This window comes from Mastomys coucha, unplaced genomic scaffold (genome assembly GCF_008632895.1).
Source record: "Mastomys coucha isolate ucsf_1 unplaced genomic scaffold, UCSF_Mcou_1 pScaffold21, whole genome shotgun sequence".
Classification (NCBI taxonomy): Eukaryota; Metazoa; Chordata; class Mammalia; order Rodentia; family Muridae; genus Mastomys; species Mastomys coucha.
The window spans coordinates 161626599-161637066 of NW_022196904.1; positions in this window are offsets into that span (position 1 = coordinate 161626599).

Below are 10468 nucleotides of genomic sequence, written 5' to 3' on the forward strand. Positions count from 1 at the left end.
CCTCCCTCCCTCCCTCCCTCCCTCCCTCCTTCCCTCCCTCCCTTCCTTCCTTCCTTCCTTTCTTCTTTCCTTCCTTCCTTCCTTCCTTTCTTTTTAAAAAGACATACACACATACATGAGTGTTGGACAGATACATGTAATTTACCATGTATGTGCTTGCTGGCAGAGACCAGAAGAGTGTTGGATCCTCTGAGCTGGATATAGATGGTTGTGAGCCATCATGGGGGTGCTGGGAACTGAACTCAATTTTCTGCAAGGGCTGCAAGTGCTCTTAAATGCGGAGGCATCTCTGCAGGTCCTTGTGAATTTTTCAGGGGGAAGAGAATTTTGCACATTCTAACTCTATGAATTCATTTGTCATGTATCTCAGGTCGTTCCATTTCCTGCTAACTAATTACGATTAGAAGACAGATATAATTTAAGTATTATTTCCTGGCAGGACTGCTTTGTAAGAGCTTCATTTATTTGGAAAGGAAACTAGTTTTATCTCTTCTTATTATATCATCAACTCTTGAAAGCCATTATCTCTGTGTATTAATTTAAGAGATCACAGAGAATGACAACTCTAGCATTTTTTCTTTTACTAACAAAGATTGGAGAGGTTTTCTTTGTATTACATTTGAAATACAATTCATATAGAAATTGAAAGCTAAATAAATTTATGGGATTTAAAAATTTGAACACAACTCCTGTTGTGTTTTATAAAAAAAGAAAGTTGTTGGAGCTGTGGCTCAGTGGTTAAGGTCGCTGACTGTGGATCCAAAGGACCCCGGTTCAAATCCCAGCTCCTGCCTGATGGCTCCCAGCAGTCTGAACTGTCATAAAGCCGGGATAAAGACAGGCAATGGTGGCACACTCCTGAAACCCTGTCTCAGAAAAAACAAAAATAAAAACCAACCAACCAAACAAACAAAAAACAAAAAACCCCAACCAAACAAAAAAAACATAAACAAAAAAGAAAGAACAAGGATAGAATATGTTTGGTACAGGCACAGTATGGTGGTGGTGCTTCTGTGGGCCATGCTGAGGCATCCCTTCCCCCTGAAGTATGGAAGAGAGTTTATTTATGGAAGAGAGTTTATTTAGGGTATGGGTAGGGGGAGTTGAGGACGAGGAGGAGGTGAGAGAGAGAGAGAGAGAGAAAGAGAGAGAGAGCAAACAATCCCTTTTAAACTGTTGTTGTCAGGTAACTGTGGGGTGGAGTCTAGAAAGAAGCTGACAACTTCTCTTGCACCTCTTTAAATTTCACAGAACGGAGAGAGAGATTTAAACTAGAGAGAAATCAGAGCTTGGTGCCTGTTATAGAGAGAAATCAGAGCGTGGTGCCTGTTAGAACACTGTCTACGTGCCTGCCTACCTCTAACATACACTTTAGTTGCGTTTAGTAACGTTTTCTTTTTCTTTTTAAAATTTTTTTTTTATTTTTGCTTTTTTTTTTTTCGAGACAGGGTTTCTCTGAGTAGCCCTGGCTTTCCTGGAACTCACTCTGTAGACCAGGCTGGCCTTGAACTCAGAAATCCGCCTGACTCTGCCTCCCAAGCGCTGGGATTACTGCCTGGCTAGCAACGTTTTCTTTAATACTGGTGGCTGAGCTTATTTTCCTTGCTTATTTCAGGGCAAACTCCTTTTCCACTCTCAGTCTTCCAGGATCTTTCCTCATTTTCTCCTTCCCTGTACATTGATCGATTTTCAATCCCTGGATTTAAAATGGTTGGCTGAAGGAATATATCCAACTATGTTACACATGTAATTTCACCATCGACGTAATCTTTTGTAACAGAGAAAATATGTCTGCCTATGAAGTCTGAAGACAGATAGGACCAAACTCCAGAAAGAATGAGAGATGCTTGACCCAGTCTGGTCACCTGGAGTCAGAATTTCAGTGCTGTGGAGTCATTGTCAATCTTAATCCAGGACATGTCTGGATTTAGTGATATTCAGTGTTACAAATTACATAAATTCCAGTTTATTAGTGAAAAACCTGAGGTCAGAGGATAACATGACTTCTTGCAGTTACAAGACTAGTCAGTGACAAAGCCAGCGTTGAGCCTAAACCCCAGAGCCTGGATTCAGAAATAATTTCAAGCATTCTGATCTTGTCTTCTTGGTTGCTATCATACATGTCGGTATTGAACTCATTAATGATATTCATAATTAATATAGATTTATTGTTGCTAAGATAAATGATAGTTAACAAAGTTAGTGGTTTGCCATGTATGTTTTAGATATTTTCCATCATTTGAAAACTATGCAAAGCAAATTGTAGTGAAGTTTAAGAGTGGGGAATTTGAAATCCGTCCTTGTTAGTCATATTGGCTTGATGATGTTTGCCAATATTTTCATGTTACAGGAATATCATCTTGTGGGATTGTAGAGATGGCTCAGAGGTTAAGAGCTCTGGCTGCTTTTCCAGAGGACTTGAGTTCAATTCCCGGAACCCAAAGGGTAACTTGAGTCCCAGGGGATCTAGCCTCCTCGGCCACTGTGAGGACATGGTATACAAATATACATTCAGGCAAAATACTCATGCACATAAAATAATAAAACAAAAATTTAAAACTCATCTTAGATTTGGTAAATCTATATTAACATTTTGATAAATTTATACTAACAATTTTCTGCTGACTTACTTAAATTAAGAGATTATTGTAGGGCAGTGGTGGTGCATGCCTCTAATCCCAGCACTTGGGAGGCAGATTTTTGAGTTCGAGGCCAGCCTGGTCTACAGAGTGAGTTCCAGGACAGCCAGGGCTATACCGAGAAACCCTGTCTCAAAAAAACAAACAAACAAAAAAAAAGAGAGAGAGAGAGATTATTGTAGTGTCTTTATTGAAACAGATAACATCCTAGCAATGTAAATGACTACTATTATCAAAATAAAATATGTTTTTTCCATGTATTGTGACTAAAGAAAAAAAAACAAAGCAAAATGCTTGTCTTTTCCAGATAGGCATGGTGGCCCATTCCATTAATCTCAGCACTCAGGAAGCAGAGTCAAGACCTCTGAGTGTTCAAGGCCAGCCTGATCTATATAATGAGTTCAAGACCATCCAAGATTACATAGTAAGATCCTGCCTCAAAATACAAAAACAACAACAATAAAAAAATGTATTTATCATCTTTTTTCAAGTCAACATACTGTAAGAGTCACTAATTTAAAGGAAAAATTTTTGGTTACTTTTACCATTATTATATGATGTTGGCTGGTGTGGAGCTTAGAACATAGGGCCTGGAATGTCGTGAGAAGAGGTATGATAAAAGTGGGTGTCACCAACCCAAGTGTGTCAGTGGACCTGGAGTCTGGGCTTACTGTGGCTCTGTTGCCTGCCTTGTAGATCCCTAAGTGGGTTGCTTTGTCGGCCTCAGTGGGAGAGGATGTGCCTAGCATCCTGCAGTGACTGGAGGTGCCAGAGTGGAGTGGCACCCAGGTGGGGACCTTTCCCTTCTCAGAAGGTGAAGGGGAGGGGTGATGGGGGAGGGACCATGTAAGGGAAAGACTGGGAGGAGAGAGGGTCTGCAATTGGGATGTAAAATAAATAAATAAATAAATAAATAAATAAATAAATAAATAAATGGAAGAAGGACAAAGAATTATTTTAAGTAATAATAAGATTCATAACAAATGTTCAGTAAAATTACTTTTCCTATTGTGATCAATTCTTCAATGTAATAGAAGCTTTCTGTGATGTGTCCACGGATAGTCAGAAAACTCTGCTTTCCTAAATGTTCACATGCTATGTTATCAGGAGGCAGCAAAGCCTAAAGAAAACAGTAAATTCAGTGAAAAACAGTATTATACTCCAGTAAAGCCAAGAGTTCAAATTTCAGTTGTGTCTTTTGAGTGTCTTTGCCAATTTACTGACGTCCTCTGTGAACATTTTCTCTTCCTCTGTGAAGGTAATCAGGTAATCGGAGGTGCTTCATACAGAGCTTGACTCGTGAGGTGGTAAGTGTGATGATTAGATTATAAATGTAAAGGAAGTGTGAACCAGGGCCTCAAAATTCCAGTCGCAATATTTTTTGCCTTTCACTCTCAGATGTAAGAAACGTTGAGTCACCGTGAAGTCTCCATAGTTCACGTGCTTTCAGTTTCCACCGAAGTCTTACTGAAGCCCTTAAAGAAAGAGATAGGACAAAATCCCCAATCTTCAGCTATTATTTGAACAAGCGGCTCCTTAAAAAACAAAACCGGACAAAACCTCCAAAAGCCAACCCTTAGTTTTTACATTTTCAGCTTAAAGTTGGAGCTCATTAATCATTATCTGTGTGCATGCTCAAATAGGAAGATTGTCCTACTGCCACAGTTCTGGGAGGGAGGGCCCTTGGGTTATTATAAAGCTGGAAGGTTATGATGTTTAGTTTAAGCTAATGAAGGGAGCCTTCCAGTCAGGATGTGGAGTCACTCCCCGTGGCGAGGCTGTTAAATGGGCAGGAATGAGACATGTCTATAATTAGAGAAGCATTAGGTGTTAGTGATCTTGGCGATCAGGGAGCCTGTCCCCAGTGGACTAGTCAGGCTGGCTATTTCCTCTATCAGTCAAAGTCAGAAGCAATGTAATGAGGGGTGGACTAGTAAATTCCATAGAGCTGAAACTATTAAAACATAACTAAAGTTTCCGAGGAATAGCTTTGGAAATGACACAGTCTAAGAGCAAAACAGAAAACAAAACAAAACAAAAGCAAAAACAACACAGCAAAGCAATAGCCTAAAGGGTAGGTAAGACAGGGTAGGAAAAGAACTCTCAGAGCCATGAGCAGCAAAGGAGGAGCAGATGGTTTTGTTCCCCTTAATGTTCCGTTTCCTGGGAAACAGGAGAGTCAAGAAAGTGCTTTTCCGGAAAATACGTTTGTTTCAAGCATAGAAAGATGTTAAGTAACCCCGTGTCCTTCTGAGAATATAGGCTCTGGGAAAGATGGAGGAATGCTAATTATTTCTCCTCCTCTTCTTCCTCCTCTTCCTCCTCCTCCTCCTCCTCCTTCTTGTTCTTCTTCCACAGAGGACAGTATCAAAGTAGAGGATTATAGGGATAATTAATATCATGAAACATCATTAATAAATATACATTATATACATTAAAATATCTCTATTTTGTCTTACTTGGTACTCACTCCTAAATGAAGTAGTGACTTACTGTATTTTACACGAGTACCTGATTAAGTACCAGAAAGGAATGTCTGCCTTCGAATCAGTTGTCTCCATTCCCTATGCTTCTAATAAATACATATGATATGCATTTCTCAGAAGTCACCTATACTGTATTAATGCAGGCAGATTCCATGGAGTTGTAACAGACACTTAGAAGCTGCCTTTACAAAATTATTTAAGAGGCTAGAAGATGGTTCATTAGTTAAGAGCATTTACTGACTTTTCAGAGTACACACACACACACACACACACACACACACACACTAACTTGAGTACTCACTTGGGCCTATAAGAATTTAAAGCAGATTGAAAGCCTGGCACTTCTGTCTTGATTTTTTTTTACATGTATCTTGTCTTAAGGCATAGAGATAAATTATTATCCTAACTTTCTTCCTCAGTCACATTGAAATTCAGAACAACCCCCCCTCCCAGGACAGACTATCCTCTCAGATGAGGACAATTATCTCTGAAGACAATGAGCAGATCCATTATTTAACAGTTCCAGGACAGACAGAACTGAGACAACGATGATGAGTCAGTGACAGGCAGGACCACACTTGTACTAGGACCACCTGCATACCTCTTGCCTTCTATTTGAAATGAACCCTCACGTCAGCATCTTGAAGATGGACTTGGGTCACCAGACCACTTCATTTGCTCTTCTTCCCACTGTGGCTATACTCAATGGCTTCCCTTTCTGTTTTTCACCATGACTCATTTCTTTAATTGGTATATATTAGGGACCAGCAGTTGAGTCTAGATTATTGGGGCTACTGGAGCCCAGACTTGAGCCTTCAAAGCTCTGCTTCTTCTAGTCAGCTAGGCAGTATTCATCTAGGTTTTTAAATACATTTGTTTATATGCACTCTTTTGGTTGTATTCATGGGAATTCAAAAATATATTTTAAAATGCCCTGTAAGGATTAAGCCACTTAGAACTGAGGTGTCAGGTACAGTGGAGAAACATCTGGAAACATATGTTCTCTCCTTGTATCTACAGTAGCTTGAAGGTTTTGGCCTGAGATCTCTCCTGAGGGGAAGCCAAGAGTCTCAACTTCACAGGAAAGAGCAACCTGGATGATGTGTCCATGGGAAACAGTCTTGGAGTTCATCAGGAAGCTATTTCAGCATGGATTAAGTATAGAGGAGAGCTCAGGAAAAGAATAAGGCACTCCTAAGTGTAAGTGTGGGATTATTAAGAGAGAATTGGGCGGTAAGCTCAAAAAGCAGTAGCATATACAGTTTTGGTGACCATCAAGTGACTTCTCACAGGGTTGTTGAGAAATGTTTTCTTTTTTAATAAATGAGATAATAAAGTCTTTTCTTATGGTCTTTGGATGACATTACAGCTGATAAAGTAACCCTAGGTCACAGGGATTGCACGGGAGGTTAAGACTGTGTGTGTGTAGTGTGTGCATATTTGTGAGTGAGCATGTGTGTGTTTGTAGGTGCTTGTGTATATACAAGCATGGGGACACCAGAGGTCAGCACCAGGTAGACTTCTGTCACTCTTTTATTTTTCAAATTAAATCTATCCTCTGACAGTTTCCTATAAGTCTGAAATACATTCTGATTGCAACCATATCCTTGCTCCTCACCTCCTTCCTCTTCCTCTTCCCTCTCCATCAATTCTACTTTCCTTTCGTCACATCTTTGGTTGTGTTTTGTTACTACATTGTGACAGGCTAACTCACTAAGCCCAGAACTGACTGGTTAGTTAGACTGGATGGCTAGTGAGCTTGTAGGATGTTCAGGTCTCCCCAGTTGCTCCATGAGAACTACAGATGTGTGCCGAGTGTATCTGGACACAGCTGATCATGCTTGTGTGGCAGACACCTTGCCACTCAGCCCTCTCCCCAGTCTGTTTAGATGTTTTTTTACTGTAAACAAAAGTTTGTGATGTTCTCAGATATCTGGGAAAAGAGTCAAGTCACACTCAAGGTCCCACAAGCTCGGGCTATAAGAGTGGTTCATTCCTGTTTTAGAATTCTTATTAGAAATATCTCTAAATAAAAGGAATATTGTCTCTATGTAGATGATCTTCATAAAAATGCTAATCATGCTAGACTTCTTGATTCAGGTGATCAGAGAGCCTACATAGACTGCCAGGTAGAGAATCCTTTTCTTCACGTGCATGTTCTTTAATTTGTTTCTGTCTTGAGGTCTTGCACTGTCTCGTGGGTTCTATAGTAGTGTAGTTACTTACCATTCATCCAGTCTTAACTGTTTTCTTCATACTTTATTCCCTTTGTCTAGGACAATTGGGTAGTAAGTATTTATCAAAGGAATTGATCAGAATAGAAACAGGGAAAACCAAGGAGACGTGGGAGAGTGTGAAGACCCTCAACTAGGAGAGTGGTTGACAAAGAGTACACACGGAGGCACCCATGGCTCCAGCTGCATATGTAGCAGAGGATGGCCTTATCTGGCATCAATGGGGAATGAGGTCCTTGGTCCTGTGGAGGCTCGATTTGGGAGTGGGTAGGCAGGTGGGGGAGCACCCTCATAGAGGCAGGGGCAGAGGGCGTGGGATGGGGGTTTCTGGAGGGGAACTCTGAAGGGAGACAATATTTGAAATGTAAATAAATAAAATAACCAATTAAAAAAAGAGAGTGGCTGAGTCACTTGCCAGCTGAGATGTGAATTTCAGCACAATTAGCATTTGCTATGAAGTTTGCTTATGTAAAGGCAACACTCATTTTATCCAGAGATACATCACATAAAGTATTGGAATAACGATGAACCATGCTTAAGGCCTAAACATATACAACCCCCAAGCATGGCCTTTCTCGATTTCCCAGCTATGAACTTACAGCTTTCTAGAAAACCACAAGAAACCCCCCTTTACTGTAAAGGCATGTGTTAATTGGCTTATGTAGCTTTGGTGACCTCTAGTTTTACTGTATCAGAGTATTATCCTACGCACGGCACCCAGGAATGACCCTACAATCTCATACAACAAAAGAGGGAAAATGTTCCCAGGTGACCCTTGAGCTGTAGTCAGAGAGGCAGAAAATTGCATATAGTAAGACATTTAAGAGTGACTCTCCCTTACGAAGCCCACATCCACACTTGAGCTTGTCTCATCTTGTTCCTGAGAACCCTGTTATTACCCATCATGACTAAATCCACGTTCAAATTTCTTTCTCTTAAAATTTTCATATATTTTGGTCATATTCTTCCCCTTCCCTGAAATCTACTCAGATCTCCCTCCCCATCTACTAAATTTCATATTCCCTCTCTGTCTCTCTGTCTCTGTCTCTGTCTCTGTCTCTGTCTGTCTGTCTGTCTGTCTGTCTGTCTGTCTGTCTCTCTCTCTCTCTCTCTCTCTCTCTCTCTCTCTCTCTCTCTCACAGCAAAGGCAAAACCTCAAAACAAGTCAAACGAGAAAGCGAAAGCACACCAGAAGACATCCTGAGATGCTTCAGCTGCCATGTGACGGTGGGCCGGCAGGTACCCCTATGATGAACAAGTTAAGTGGTGGAGAGATGGTAGAGAATGAGAAGTGGAAGGCTCTGAGCACTATGAAGAGAGGAGAAACTGGAGACTGGAGGGTGGTATGGAATGGTCTGATAGGAGTAATCTGCACTGACATCTGAGACCATGAGCTCCTGGCTTGAGCTGCTGCTGAGGGCCATGTTTGGGTCTGTGGCTCTGAAACAGCAGGGGTTTGTGTTGATGCCCAGGGCCCATGTTACCATGGAAGGTCATGTGGTCTGGGCTGCCGCCTGGGGACATGGTGATATCCTAGGGCTGCTCAGAGCTGCCTGGGCAGTGTGGGGAAGCTGGCTCTGGTAGCCTGGCTGCAGGAGAGCAAGAGGGCTGACTAGCTCAGCTTCTACCCAAGTCCAGATTCAGGGCTTCGAGTTGTTCCCCCACCCCCCAACATCTACCCCATCTATGAACTGCTGGAGCTGGTGAAGGGGCCGGTCCTACAGATCCAAAGCTGAAGGATCTCTATGACACAAGGCAACAACTGGATGTCTGACAGAAGTTCTGATGAAGATCCAGTACTGATAGAGTAGCAGAAGCCAGAGGTCTTGAACCAGACTGATGACTCACTGCACTGAACAGCAAGGAAGGCTGTCTGGGCAAAAGCATGCACCATGTAACACACCATGACTCGCCAAAGCTCTCACAGCGAGATGGTTATTATTATTTTTATTTATTTGTGGGGAGGTTGCAAGGGCAGAGAATAGATATGAAGAGATGTGGAGATGAGTGGGATTGAGATGCGTGATGTGAAATTCACAAAGAATCAATAATTTTTATTAAAAGAAAGCGTGCAAACCCACACACACACCCCAGAACAAATGAAAGACAAAAGCAAAAATAAGGAGTCTGTTTTGTGTTGGCCAGTTACTCCTGAGCATCCAGGCTGCCCTTAGAGGTGCTTGATATACTCAGTGACAGACACTCCAGTGAAGAAAAAGGTTCCCCCCCGCCCAGTAGCTACCAGTTGCAAACAGCTTTTTGGCTCCAGGTGGAGCTCTGTGCCCACTTCCCCTTTTCCATGTTACATGTATGCATACACACACACACACACACACACACACACACACACACACACACACACACACCATAGGCTTCTTATTCTTCTGGCTCTTCATCAGACAAATTATAGTACAGATTTGTGTGCCAGGTATGGTGGTACACACCTTTAATACAAGCACTAGGGACACAGAGGCAGGCAGATCTCTATGACTTTGAGCTCAGTCTGGTCTACAAAGCAAGCCCAGGACAACCCTACACAGAGAAATCCTGTCACGAAAAACCAAAACAACAATACTCAAAACAAAAACAAAAACAAAAAACAAAACGCATCTCCCCCAACCCAAACAAAAATCCAAAAAACAATATAGAGTTGCTATCACTCCTGAGAGAATGTACTTGCTTGTCTGGAAGTTGAACCAGACATTATGGGAAGGTTACAAATACGAATTCATTTTGAAAACAAGAGTAAACACACAGGCAGTGTGTGTTTCCTCAACCTAAGTACTTTACTAAGGACCATGAAGAGAGCCACTCAGCAACCTTACAAAATGTATAAAAGGCAAACGCTTTGTGGTTAAAAATGTCTTTGGCCATAGTATTTATATCGCCCCAGAGTCCCAAGGTTACAGATTGCTGCTGTTTTTAGACATCCTCAATTTCAGTACTACCAATTTTATCAGATGGTCTGGCTTACTTGTAGGTGGGAACATTATGTTCAAATTGTTTTACTTGGAAAACAACAGCGAGTTTGTCTAAAGTTCACCTTCGCAGATGCGTGTTAGAGGAAGGGTAGATGGGGAGTTGCCACAATCAATGTATGTAAGGGTTA